The following is a 15752-nucleotide window of genomic DNA, read 5'->3' as shown; positions in this document are numbered from 1 at the left end:
ATATATAAAGTTTAAAGAACTAAAACAACAACCATAAAAGGGTGATCTTCTAAGGGATCCCTAAACCTAACTAAAACTTAATTAACTTGAACTCTAAACCTTTCCACCTTTTCTCCATCTCTGGTGAATTTGCACAGACAAACAAGCAAACCAAGACAAAAACAAGTAATTTACAAGTAATACAAACAACAAGTATAAAAATAGCAGTGAAGCCATGGCACCACATACACTCCAAGTATTCATATTTTCTTACATAATTCATCAATTTTCCAACCTTGTTACTAGGCTTATTAATAAAATCTAGGGCTGAAAGAATGAAAATAGAGGTTTGGAGGTTTAAAATTGGCTTTAAAACACAAAATATCCATTTGCTGAAAAATAGGGCTATGCGTACGCATGTAAGAAGTATGCATACGCATAGGTCTCTTTTGGTCCAGGATGCATGCATGCACCTATCCGCGTACACATACGCACTGGACAAAATCGCATGCTCGCGTATGCCCCATGTTTGCGTATGCATAGGTCTCTTTTTGGGCAGTATGCATACGCATACACATGTCCACGTATGCATACATCCCAAATAGAATCGACCATTCACATAGGAAGGCTATGCGTACGCATGCAAGGGGTTCTGTCAAAAATTTGGCTAAGTTTAAAAGTATGCAGAATTTTTTAGTTTTAAACCCCAAACTTCCGACGCGCATAACTTTTTCGTTTCAAATCATTTTTCATCCGTTCTTCGAATAGCGTAAACTTCACGGACCCAATTTTCATATGAAACAAGTTTGAAACCATTTGGGGTCCGGAAGCTGAGTTATGGGTCGCTGAAGTTCGGCCAAAAATCAATTTTTTACAAAATCCCTCTAACCTTTATTTCATTAATTGACCATTCAATTATCAATATTCCTACACTAAAAATTAGTTCCAATATATGCAATATCACAACAACACGGTTCTACACCCTTCCATCATCCGTCATACATCAACATTACACAATTTCACACCTAAATCCTCGCTTTAGTTAGTAAGGCCATCAACACTCCACCATATATGCACAATCAACCTCATCAACACATCAATCATTATTCAAACACCATTTTAGCATTCTAATTTCACCATAACAATAATCACCGACACATGCTCAATCCATATCATCAACCATTATTACAAATACTAAACATTCAACATGCTTAATCATTCCAACCTATCCTATAGTCCTCTAGCCAAAGTTTTCATAAAAATTATATATTAAATACAAGAAACCTAAACTATACCTTGGCCGATTTCCACGTATACCCCAAGGCAACCTACTTAGGCGAAAAGCAAGCCCTTAATACCAAAAATTCAGCTCTAGCACCAACCAAGCTTCCACGTAAGCTTCCAACATATCCAATAGCTTCATATCACATATACATACACACTTAACACATTTTACAACATTTGTATACCCAAAATTCAATACCCAAAATACTCAACTGAGTAAATAGCTAGGGTTCTAGAATTCTCACCTTACCCAAGCGTCAAATAAGCAAGAGTGAACATTTTTCTCAAGCTAATCAGGTCTTAATACATCAAAGAAGCAAAATCTCAACACCACTCTAATAATTTTCAAAATTTTGGGAGAAAGAGAGGTTGAGAATGAAAATGGAAGTTCCATACCAATCTACATACCGAGCTTTGTAGAGCTCGAAACCGCGAGCACGTGGCCGCAAACAGTGCGACAATCGAAACTCGGAGTGAAGAGATATGGGTGTTTGAAATCAAGCAAGGGTTTTGAGTTCTTCTTCTCTTCTCCAAGAATGTTTCCAGTGTGAATGAAGAGAAAGGAGGAAGGGAAGCTGTGTTTGATTGAGTGTTGTTGGGCTGAATTAGGCCTTGGACCCAGTTCGCCCGATTCGGTCCGTTCGACCCAATTTTGGATCGAATTATTTGAAATTAGTGTCAAAATTCTTATTTTACTTAGCTATATCTTATTTTACTATAAAATTTATATTTCTAATATCTTTTATTAAAATTTGATTTATTAATTAATTATTCGCTAATTTTACGGAATTTACAGTCGTTTTATCCTATTTTAAAGTGGATAGGGACCGAATTGGGTGTTTACTCAATATATAATTCATTTTTTACTAAAGACATTAGCCAGTGTTTATATTTAATAATCTTAACTTTTTTTCAATGGAGGATTCACTAAAAAGTAATTTACAGCGTCTATCACTTCCTGCAAAATTGCTATACCAAACATAAATACAACATGCTATATATCAATCATAATTATCAGAATTAGACCGGACCAACAGATTTGACCAAAAAATCGGTGAACTGATAGTTTAGTCAGTTCAATTTGCTGTTTGGACCGTTCTTGTAATCAATCCGGTCAATAGTGGTCAAATTCGTTAAAAATCAGACGGTTCGTATCGAACGAAAGCGATCAACCGTTGAACCCGCACCTCCATTATTAAACCCACAACGTGTGGATCACCGTAGGATATCAATTATGAAAAGTCTCCAAAAGGAAATAGCTAGAAGAAGGAAAAAATTTAATAATGTTATGTTGCCACCAAACCAAATAACTCTTTGATGTATATAGCGCTAATAATTATATATATGATATCAACATATTTGATTGCCACACATTTTTTTATATACTTTATATCTGCTCGTGGTTATTAATTTAATTTTTTATATTCATATTTAATTATGATCGAATCAATCGATTCAAATTGTGACTTATTGATTGAACCAATAACCCAATAGTTTAGTTATATGACCGGATCAATTATCGATTCGATTCTGATAACTATGATATCAATAGGAACTAAGAAGTCTAACAAGCACATTTTTATACATAAAGAACAATTTTAGCTTTTACACCGTAATCTTGGCTAATTAAAGTCATCACATTGCAAATTCTAAGCAATCATAAAGAAGGTTAAATTCATAAAATTCAGTAATTTATCTAAAATATCCATTTGTATTTGTTTAGATTGGATACACAGATATATATGATGCAACACAGTTATCATTGCTCAAGGATTGAAGAATCCATGCCACTATGTAAGTATTGAACTTGTTCCATGCTGAAAAATTCGGATCATCCACACTAAGTTTCGGTAATGTGCCATCACAAAGGCAAACTTATACTTGGACTTCAATGCAATCATCATTGCTCGTGACCACTCATTATAGTTCTTAGTGTCTAATTTTAGAGAAATTATTGGAATCAATGAGCTTTTTTCAAGGTAGAGAAAGAACAAACTTGAACGATTAGAAAGAATGCTTATATTGTTATAACTGAGCTGTAATTGTAATTGACTGAGCAAATTGGGTAATCGAGCACGAATGTGAATATCAGATCCTGAGGAATCATCATTCTTCGAAGTTGAATCTGCCATAGAGTCACAAAAAAAAATGAACAAATCAAGATCTTTTCTTTCGCTTACTCGTTGATCGGAATAATTGTCTCTCATAAACACAAAAATTGGAGACAATGCACTCTCATCAATCTCTATTGTATGAATTGTGCAAATGAAGAAGAAATAGAGAAAAATTCATCTTATTATAAAAAAAAACTTTAAAATTCTAAACACAATAAAAATGAGAGAAGAAAAAACAAAAAAAAATTAGTAAATAAAAAAAATGAGTAAAATAACAAAATCAATTAGTAAAATCTTGTTATAATCATACATGCACATATTTTAACTAACTTATGCTAGTTAACATTAACTTCTTTCTATTAACATACATCTAATTACCTATATAAAACTATTTTTATTAAGTTAATCCTATATAGCTGACTATTGTAACAGTCACGTGATAATAATTTTACAGACAAGAAAAAAGTTTAGTGTTTATGTTAGAGAATATAAAATTTATTTAATGAATAAATATATTGGTAATGAGACCAACACAAGAACAATAAATATATTAATAATAAATGTGTTAATAAAAAATTATATACATAAAAAATTATTTATATTAATTATTATATATTTATGTATAAATATATATTTTAACGTGTATTTATTTCAAATAGATTATCAATTTAATTTAATAATTAATTTTTAATATATATTTAGTATATATAATCGGTTACTAATATTTAAGTAATTACGTTGGTGTTAGTATTTTTTCAGATTTATTTAAATCTTATGAAAATTTTTAAAATAAAAATAAAACATTTAAAATGTTAAAAACAAATCATCTCAAATAAAACTAAAGCAATAATTTACCAAAAGGAAGAACAACTAAAATGAGAAGCAATGGAGTGAGAGGCCGTGTATACACGAGCCATGCACGACAATGACGCCTGTTAGCTTGTGGCCCAGGCACGCTTGGCAGATTCAATTCCTTGCTTCTCTGCGCCTTCATTATTTGTCCTTTTGCTTCTATATTTTCCTAATGATGAAATAAATGTAAAATAATTAAATAACACTCAGCTCGTAAATAACACTCAGCTCGTGAATTAAAATGATTTACTTATTTTTAATTTATTTTTAATGTATATTTTATATTTTTAACTTTTATAGCAAGTCAATTATAGAAATTTATAAAGACTTAGTATGAATTATTTTATTAATTAATGCTTGACTTTTAAAATGATTTACTTTTTTTTAGTACATAATTCCCTAATGTCAATGAGATTATGAATTCTTAGTAGATATCATTCCCTATTTTTATCACTAGGTTCAAATGAGTATTTTTTGGGTGTCCCAACGTTCATATGAGTATATAACTACAAGAATAGGTAGTTTTGTTGTTCTAATATACTTTTATTTCTAACTATTCAATTAGATATTTTTTAAATTATTTTTTAGTAAATCTTTTATTATATTAATTTAAAAAATTAAAATAAATACATTCAAATAAATTTAATAATTTTTTAATTCAATACAAATTCAAAAAATAATTTAAAAAAAATTAAAATCCAAAAATTCAATTTTAAATTTTTAAATTAAATTTTAAATTTTTAAACACTAACACGTCTTAAAATAGGCTTCACCCTAATAAAATTTTTTACCCCCGTAAAATTTAGATTGACAGCGCCTCACACTCTTCCTCCGTCGCCGTGCTCCTTTCTCGCGTCGCGCTCTTCTATCAGCGTGCTTCTCATTTTTGTCGCGCTCCTCTTCTGTCGTCCCGCTCCTCTCCGCGCCGTGCTCCTCTGTCAGCTTCATCAGCGCCGAAAACGCACTTTAGCAACGTGCTCTTTGCGTCTTTTTACTGCGACTTTCCGTTTCTACAATGCACTCTTTTTCTGATATTATAAAAGATCCTATCTTTTTAATCTATGCATAATTTTGGATATGTCTTTGGTATTTTATTTGAATGTATTTGTGATGATAATTTTTTTTGCACTACTCTATTTGATTTGGAATTTATTACCTCCTTCACATTCTTTAGGTTATTAGAGTTCATGGTCTCTCATCCCTTCTTTTTTTTATATTTAATAAAACATTCTATCTTTTTAATCTATGCATAATGATGGATGTGTCTTGTGGTATTTTTTAGATGTATTTGTGTTGATAATTTTTTGCACTATTCTGTATGATTTGGAGTTTGTAATATTAATGTAATTTGGATATGTCAATACTCAATACCTAATTTTAGATGTATTTATGTTGTTTATTTAAATGTAGATGTGTTTATATTTCTATATATTTTCGTATAAAATTTGTGTGAACAAAAGACGAGTTTTAGATGTGTCTTGAACACATTTAATAAGATACTACATCAAATATTTACAACACATTCAAAATAATATAATTGCACACAAAATAAATTATAAACGCATCCAAAATAAAATCATATTTTAAAACGAGAAAGTAAGGAAAACCAATGATTTTAGTGTATAATATGTACAATGGGCTTAAAAAAAAGTTTTTAAAAATTAAAAATCAGATTTTTAATTAATTATTTAATAATTAATTAAATTCAGATTTTGAAATTTAAAAAATTAGGATTAGTAGTTAAATTTATTCACACCACATATGGTAACTCTAATATCATAATAACCGTCGGATATCTCCTCCCTCTCGTGCTACCGCACCTTCACCTTTGCGATTCCACCCCCTCCATACCGATCATGCTGCCGCCGCCGGAGGAGACTGCCGACACCACCGAAGTCAGCTCTCGCGCACTTGTTCATCTATAGCGGGGACGGATCCATCCAGCCTAACGATGTTGGATGCTAAGGTGGATCCTTTGATGAGAGGTAACTGTTTATTTGGTGATAAGATGTTGGTTGCAATGTATGATACTGGAGCTTCACATTCTTTTATTGCATTTAATAAGGTTGAGGAACTAGGGTTGAAAATGTCAGAATTAGCTTTCGATTTTCATGTGCATACTCCGTATCAGATGGTTGTGACAAAGTTAGGTTGTAGGCAAGTATCTTTCAAGCTTGAGAATAGAGAATCTGTTCATGACTTAATTTGTTTATCGATGGTTGGGTTGAAAATGATTTTGGGGTTTGATTGGATGTCCAAGAATCGGGTTTTCTTGGATTGCTTTGAGCGATCTATTCGATTTATGCAAGAAGAAAAAAGTGGAGCAGTGGTAGCTGAGGGTTATTACCTGAACTCTATAGTGGTGAACTGTAGGGGGAAGAGTGTCAGGGATATATCATGTTGGCTGCATATGCATTAGGTGACGATCAGAGAATAGATCAAATTTCAGTGGTTAGGGAGTTTCCAGAAGTATTCCCGGAAGATATTGCTGAATTCCCACCTCAAAGGAAAATTAATTTGCGATTGACTTGGTGTCGGGAGCCGGACCAGTTTCAATTGCGCCGTATCGAATGGCTCTGATAGAGCAAGCTGAATTAAAGGCTCAGTTGGAAGAGCTTCTAACCAAGAGGTTCATTCGACCGAGTGTATCTTCGTGGGGAGCGTCAGTTTTATTGGTGAAGAAGAAAGACGGAGGAATGCGACTTTGTGTGGATTTCTGACAGTTAAACAAAGTAACTGTGAATAACAAGTACCCGTTACCAAGGATAGATGACTTAATGGATCAACTGCAATGAGCTGGGGTGTTCTCCAAGATTGATCTGAGATCTGGTTACCATCAGATAAGGGTGAAGGAGGACGACATTCCAAAAATTGCGTTTAGGACGCGCTGTGGACACTACGAGTTTGCGATGATGTCCTTTGGATTGACGAATGCACCTACTGTGTTCATGGATTACATGAACAGAGTATTTCATCCCTTTTTAGACAAATTCATGGTGATATTCATAGATGACATTCTAGTTTACTCAAAGACGGCAGAAGAACATGAAGAGCACTTAAGAATTGTATTGCAAATTTTGAAGGAGCGGAAATTGTATGCTAAGTTGTCCAAATGCGAGTTCTGGAAGGAGGGAGTGAATCTTAGGTCACGTGGTAAGTAAGGACGAAATAGTTGTGGATCCTTCGAAAGTAGAGGCGGTGATGAAATGGGAAAGACTAATGACGGTAACAGAGGTTAGGAGCTTTTTGGGGTTAGCTGGATATTACAGAAGGTTTATACATGGGTTCTCGCAAATTACACTACCAATGACTAAGTTAACAAGGAAAGAGGTACCATTTGTATGGACGTCGGAGTGTGAGGATAGTTTTTAGACTTTGAAACAAAAGTTGACTTCAGCGCCTGTTTTAATTTTTCCAGAACTACACGAACCGTTTGAAGTGTACTGTCATACTTCACTGAAAGATTTGGGTTGCGTATTAATGCAACACCGGAATGTGGTAGCTTACGCATCGCGTCAGCTGAGGCCGCATGAGGTAAACTACCCCACTCATGACTTGGAATTAGCGGTGATTGTATTTGCATTGAAGATTTGGAGGCGCCACTTGTACGGAGTGAAGTTTAGTGTCATTTCTGATCACAAGAGTCTCAAGTACATCTTTGATCAGAAAGAGCTCAATATGCGTCAAAGGAGGTGGATGGAGCTTCTGAAGGATATTGATTTTGAACTAAGTTATCACCCTGGGAAGGTGAATGTTGTGGCGGATGCGTTGAGTCAGAAATATTTAACGATAGCTTGGATGAGAATCAAGGAAGAGGAGTTAGTGGATAAGTTTGTGGATCTTAAGTTGGATATTGGTGAAGTTGTCGGGAGAGCTTGTTTGAACCAATTACAAATTTCAAGTACGTTTAAAACAGGGATTCAGAGGGCTCAGCAAGATGAGCAAGAACGTCAACAATTATTTCAACCAGTTGACAAGAAGAGGCGTGGAGAGTTTACTAAAGATGATGAAGGGTTGTGGAGGTATAAGGGAAGAATCTGTGTGCCAGATGTCGGGAGTTTAAGATAAGAGTTATTGTCAGAAGCTCACAACAACGGGTTTTCTATTCATCTAGGAAGTACGAAGATGTACTATGACTTAAAGAAGATGTTCTGGTGGCCTGGGATGAAGAATAATGTAGCTACAATTGTATCAAAGTGTCTGATGTGTCAGAAGGTGAAGATAGAACACCAGAGACCGTCGGTATTGTTACAGCCACTTGAGATTCCTCAGTAGAAGTGGGAAAAATTGCAATGGATTTTGTGACCATTTTACCGAGGATTAGGTCAAGATTTGATGCGGTTTGGGTGATCATAGATTGCTTAACCAAATCTACCTATCTGGGTGAACTATTCGATGGAGGAGTTGGCGAGATTATACATCAAAGAGATTGTAAGGTTGCACGGTGTGCCATCAAGAATAGTTTCGGACCGTCACCCCCGATTCACATCAAGGTTTTGGGGAGCTTTCCAAAGATCATTCGAGTACAAGGCTGTGTCTCAGCACAGCATATCATCCGCAAATGGATGGACAGTCAGAATGGACTATTCAAACGTTGGAGGATATGCTAAGGGCGTGTGTCTTGGATCAACCGGGAAGTTGGGACGGTTACATGCCATTTGTGGAGTTTGCGTACAACAACAGCTTTCTTGCGAGCATTAGGATGGCTCCATATGAGGCCTTGTATGGACGGAAGTGCCAGTCTCTACTGTGTTGGTATGAAGCCGGTGAAGCAAGTGTTTTGGGTCTTGACTTGGTAGCAGAGACTACTGAGAAGATTAAGAAGATTCAGGAGAGAATTCTAACTGCACAGAGTCGACAGAAGAGTTATGTGGATCAAAGAAGAAAACCATTGAAATTTGAAGTGGGAGAGCATGTATTTCTGAGGGTTACACCGACAACTGGGATTGGAAGAGCGATTAAAACCAAGAAGCTGAATCCAAGATTCATTGGACCGTTCGAGATTCTGAGGCGATTCGGGCCAGTGGCATATCAAGTAGCTTTGCCACCTCACTTGTCTAACTTGCATGACGTATTTCACGTGTCACAACTCTGCAAGTACACATCAGATGCGGCTCATGTGTTAGAGCCTGAGTCAGTCGAGTTGAGGGAGAACTTGACGTTTCAAGTAACACCGGTGCGTATTGACGACACTAGTGTGAAGAAACTGCGAGGAAAGGAAGTTCAATTGGTTAAAGTGACTTGGAAACGAGCAGGAGTTGAAGAACATACTTGGGAGTTGGAGTTCAAGATGCGGAAGGATTATCCCGAGTTATTCTCAGGTAATCACTAAATTTTGGAGACAAAATTTCTTATTTGGTAGGGAGAGTGTAAGAACCGCGATTAACTAACCGATTAATTAAATTTTCCAAATTAGGTTCCAAAAATTTAGAATGAGAATTAGGGAAATTAAATATGATTTTTGGACTCAGTAGATCTTTTTGAGTTAGAAAATGTAATTTTGTGCAAAAAACCGCATAAAAATGCGAACCGACAGATTAACCGGCTGAACCGATTTAAGTTTGTCCAGTACTGTGCGAGAATAATTAAAAATAATAGAAAATCTTAAGAAAACATTTGGAATTGAAAACCGGGCATTAATTTTAAAGGTTTGGTTCGAAATTTGACCAAACGGACAAAAACTCTAACGGGTTGGACCGGACCCAAGTTGGGACAAAGTCCGACATATATAAGTTCATTAATGAACTCACCTTGGCCTCATAAACACAACACACAGCTGCAAGAGTGAAGTGAGAGGGGAGAGCTAAAACACTATTCACATCTAACTTCCGGTGGCCATATCTCGAGCTATAGTGCTTCGATTCGAGTGCCGCCAGCGGCTGCACGAAGCTCTTGCTAAGCCCGTTACTTTCATTTAACTTTCATAGGTAAGATTTTGAATTTTTTCTTCCTTTCTACAGCCCTAAGAATTTCAAATTTGGTGGGTTTTGGTTGAGTGAAATTTGTGTTTTGATTGTTTAGGTACTAATCATTAGTGAGGGATTGTTGGGTTCTATCCCAAATTTCAGTGGATAAGGTAAGGTTTCTCAAGAATCCTTGTAAATTTATACATTGTGAATGCTAGGTTTTGATTTTTATGAAATATATGATGTTAGTTTGAATATTGAAGCTTGTTGGAATTTTCTTGGATACTTGGGAGAATTTGGAGTTGGATTCGTGACTTGGTTGTATTTGGAAGCTTAATTTGTACTCAATCTTGGGTTTTGGTGCATATTGGAAATCAGCCAAGGTATGATTTCGGTTTTCTTTATGTAATATATAATATTGCTGGACACTTAGGCTAGTGACCCAAAGGATAGGTCGGATTGAAATGGTTATTGAGCTTGTTGAATGATGATGTATGATGCTTTGATGAATTTAACTATTTTAATGAATTGTGATGTTGAAGTTGATAAATGATAATTAAAGTTTGAGATTGAAGTTGAATGAGTTTGATTATGATGATTGTTAGTGATATAATGGTGATTGATGATTGTGTTGGGTGAGAAATTGCTTTAGTGTGATATAATTGATCATCGGAGTTGAGAATTGGGTAATGTGAATAGAAATTTGGTATGAATGGTGAATTGTGACACAAAGGGTAAGTTATAAAGTAATTTGGAGTTTGGTATGGTTTGGATTTGGTTTTGGTTATGGATTTCAATGATTTGAGAAATTAGTGAACTTTGGTAAAAATGATTTTTGGTGAACTTTGACGAATCATAACTTGAGCCTCAAAGCTTAAAATTTAGTGAAACTTGTTTTAATTAAAGATGGCTTTGGAAGCTTTAAATTGATATAAAGTTTGCAGAAAATGGATTTTTGTAGAGGAAGTTATGACCGTTTAAAGTTTGGTTTTAAAATCTAAATTATGTGATGTTGCAGAATTTTATAATTTATGGTTTGTGTGCGCACGCACACTGCTGTGCGCGTGCTCTCATCAGTGGCAAAGTTTGACTTGTGCATACGCATAGCCTTGTGCGCACGCACACCCTGTGTATTTTTGAAAACGTGCGTACGCACACACTTGTGCGCACGCACACACAGGGAGGTGCTTACTGTTGGGAGCACTAGCACACTTTGGTGCGCACACACACCCTGTGAAATCTGCAAGTTGTGCGTACGCACAACCTCGTGCGCACGCACACGGTGGAAGGTGCATTCTGTTGAGGGTGTTCGCACGTATCTGTGCATGTACGTAGAATGGAAAATTTTACTCTCTGTGCGTACGCACACGACCCTGTTTTTCAATAAACTTATTGTTTTTAACTGTTTTACCTTTCCAGCAATCTTGTAAACTTCCGTGACACTTATATAAGACTCTTTAGCTTGTTTTTAGGTGTCATAATATAGAGAGGGCTCGAGATGAAATTAATTAGATATTTTCTTGTAAAAAGTTTAGAAAATGGAGACTTAGGTTTTTGGAGTACTGAGGACAGATTTGATTGAGTGAGGAGGCGGAGTATTGTGTTGATGATCACTGACTGTGAATTGCGGAAATTATGAATTAATGGTGGTTAAGACGAGTCTGGGAATCAGAATGGAATAATGGATCCCTGATATATTGAAAAATGATTTATGAGAACCATTGAATCACTGTTTTATACTGAGATTGTTGAGACACTATGCGCCTGGTAGGGACGGCAGTTAATCCCGCCTATCGAGGTCGCGATGTAAGGGCAGTGGTTAGTCCCGCTTACGTTGAGATGTGACGTTCGTGGCAAGAGTACCCCGCTTGCATCCCTTCGGAATCACTATAGTGTGCAGGCATTGACATCCTGGACCGTGATCCGAGCACGATATCTTGGGGGTTCCTATTATGAGACCAAAGGGCAACATCTCCATAGAGATTTGTCGAGTTGGCAGTTCAACCGATAATGTGATATCACAGCCAATAGGACATGCATTCATCATGTGCATCTTCTATCTGTTTGTTTGTTTTGTCGACTTGAAATTGCTTGCCTAATTAAATAACATGATTAATTGCTTCTTGACTTTCTTGATATACATGCTATACTTGTGCTTTACTTGCATTGTTATTACTTGTGTTTTCTACAGGAATTGAGGAGGTTCGGAAGGCGGTGGCGATGGCGATGGGATCGCATGACGGTTAGGTAGGCGAAGGCTGTGGGACAACGAAGAATTGTTAGTTTAGAAGTTCCTTAAGTTAAATTACCCGTTTTTCATTGTGGTTTTAAAGTTAACGTTTTAATTTTTTTTCTTTTTATGTTTTAAGCTTGAATTTCATGATAGATATGAAGCTCCAGGATTGCCTCTGGTGTCCACGAGTCTTATATCTTACATCACTGGGCACTGTTCCATACTGAGAACCTCCGGTTCTCATTTCATACTCTGTTGTTATTTTTCAGATGCAGGTCACAACCCACCTCGGTGAGTTGCTAGACGGTGACAGAGCGGAGGATCTTCTCTATGTTTTGAAATCTTTTGATTACTTTTTTTTAGCTTTTCTCACTTTTGTATTTATTTTTTCAAGAGGCTTACTTTGAGAGAAAAATTTGTATGAGTTGTTACTTTCAAAACTCAGTTTATCTGTATATAGGGCGGCGGCTAGATTTCTTATTACTATTATACTTTGATACATCTATATATATATATATGTCGTGATATTTGTACGTATATCTTATGCCTCGCTTAGTATTCGTTGTCTGAAATATCCTAGATCGACTGAGTTGGTGCCACAGTGGGAGTGGTGGCCTGCAGCAACAAAAAAATATACTGCAAGGAAAGACTATATATGGTTATTAGAGAAAACCTTGAATTGGAATGCCAATAGCAACCAGAACTAGTTGTGAAATACTAACATTCCGGAGAAGTTTAAATTCACTATGTGGCTTGGCTTACATGATGCTCTACCGACTGAGACCATTCGATTCAAGCGGCATTTAGCTTCTTATATGTGTAAGAGATGTAATAAAGCGCAGGAAACAATGGAGCATTACCTTAGAGACTGTGAACGATCAAAGGCAATTTGACATATGTTGGATCCTAGTATCCTGGACTCGACGGCTGGTACTGCTCTTGAAGAGTGGTTTCAGAAGGTCTTGGCTGGTCAGAATTACCGCCAAGGACTTACAGATTTACAGGAATCGAAACAATGCCTTTAGGTCTCTCCAAAATCGCCTATGTCGAGAACCATTGGCAGGCAACAGTTTTAAAATTAATTGTGATGCAAGCTTGTATCCGGATTCAAATTTAGCGGGGTTCGGGTGTATTAGTAGAGATTCTAAAGGAGGTTGGATCTCGGGCTGCTCTGGAAGCATTTTCCCTGGTCTATCATTATATGTGAATTATTTGCTGCTTGGAGGGGGTTGGTTTTAACTTGGGATTGCGGTTTGAGGGATATTATATGTGAAACGGATTGCTTTGACATTTTGTTCATCATGCATGATCTTACAAGTGGGTATTCATCTGAAATAACAGATTTAGTTCACAAGATTCAGAAACTTTTATCTCAGTCCTTAGCTTGTTTACGTTGAGTGGGTGTCTCGATAAGTAAATAGAGCTACAGATTGAATGGCTAGATATGGTGCCAAAAGTAACTCTAATCATATTGTTTGGTTTGAGTCTTGTGTTGATCTCTAACAAATCATCTGCTCGAATATAAGATAATTTTTGCTTTATTTCTTTGCATGTTTAAACACAAAACAGAAAAATGATATCTAATCCAATAAAAAGGGATCCAACTATACTGATTTCTCATTAATTATTAAAAACAATTAATTAAAAATCGATTCAATTTTAATAGAATAATCAAATTATAAAAGTATCATATGTATACTAAAAGATAATTATTATATATTTATATAAATATATAAAATATATATTATTTAATTTATTTTTAATATATATTTTATAAATAATTAAATATCCTATAATAATATCTAAGTTTATTCTTTTCCCACCACTTTTTTTCCCTCCCCATCATGCAGATAACGATGACATGGATGAAAAATAAGTCGAATCATTTCCCTGAAGCTGACGTGTAGCTAAACTTACATGTTGTGCCCACACACTCATGTGTGCTCTGTACTCATACGACCCCTCAGCCGTGCAATTCAACACGAGCATGGCATATCAGTATCAAATCATAGCAAAGCTAATTCAGAAACAAGTCACATTAACCAACAATTTCTCCTCATGTGATTACAACTACAACTGCAAGATACACAAACCATTAAATATAATTCATATATCTTAAATATACAATTAAACACACAAGTTGTGCAAATAGTCCAGATTTTTATCATTAAAGCCGTTGTTAAATAAATTAACCTTTCAATTTCGGGAATAAAAGTACTCACTTTTATCCTAAAATAAATAAAGCTGTGTTGAAACAAGAAAGACAGGAAGATTTGCATTTTAATGAGGCTTGCAAATGTGTTTTAAAGTAAATTTTAAGAATATCATAAAAAATCATTTATTAAAAGTTACTAGAAATTAAATTATTTTATATAAAAAATTTTGAAAAAAATTATTGTATTCTTAAAATATGTCTTTAGAAGTTAGAACACAAGATAATTAAATTCTTAATTTTATTTATTGAGAATGTTAATTAAAAAATATAAAAAAAAAACTTAAAATCTCTACTTTGGAGTGGTAAATAATAATACAATAATATAACCCCTCTTCAATTTGGTTTTTTAAAATTCCAATCCCCAACTGTGATTTCTATAGATAATTTCTTTTTTCCCAAAATTCAGTTTATTGGTCATTTCTATTGGACTGTCACTTTTCGAGATGATGATGTGGATGATGATGCTGATTTTGTTTATTAAGATGACAACATTTTAAATTGAAACCTTGTGTTTGAAACAATGGGAGACATGAGCCTACAATAAATACTTGAAGACAATAAAATAGAAAAAGAAAAGAACCTGCAACTACAGAGGTGGTGCAAAGGATGGACCAAGTGGATCTAAAGCTTCAAAAAAAAAAGGAAAAGGAAAGACAGTAATTGTGGAAGAGGAAGAAGAACCAAAATTTGAAGATGAAGAGGACTCTGAAAATAAAGAAGAACAAGAAGAGGAGATTCGATTCAATAATACCGAATCAGAGGATGATGAGGGGCAGGGGACACAATAATAATCGTGTTAATTTGGATAAATTTGATGAGAGCTTAAATAATGAATATAGATGATTTATAGTTTTTAATTTTTTATGTTTTATATCTTCTATTTTATGGCTTGATTATGACTTTTGAGTTATGCTTTGAACTTGATGTAAGTACGATTTTGGTTCCTAAAGTTTAGCGCCAGAATCGATTTCGTCCATCTTCTAATTTTAGATTTAAAATCGTCCTTAACGTTTTTTTTCGTATTAAAATCGTCATTTTAATTTTTTTTGGACAAAAATACCCTCATCACTACCAACATAATTACTTCCTCTACCACCACCATTCCCAACACCAACACCTCCGCCACAACCTCCACCAACACCACCACCAGCACCACCAGCACTACCACC

Source organism: Arachis duranensis, chromosome 1 (genome assembly GCF_000817695.3).
Source record: "Arachis duranensis cultivar V14167 chromosome 1, aradu.V14167.gnm2.J7QH, whole genome shotgun sequence".
Taxonomy (NCBI): domain Eukaryota; kingdom Viridiplantae; phylum Streptophyta; class Magnoliopsida; order Fabales; family Fabaceae; genus Arachis; species Arachis duranensis.
This window is presented reverse-complemented; position numbering follows the sequence as displayed.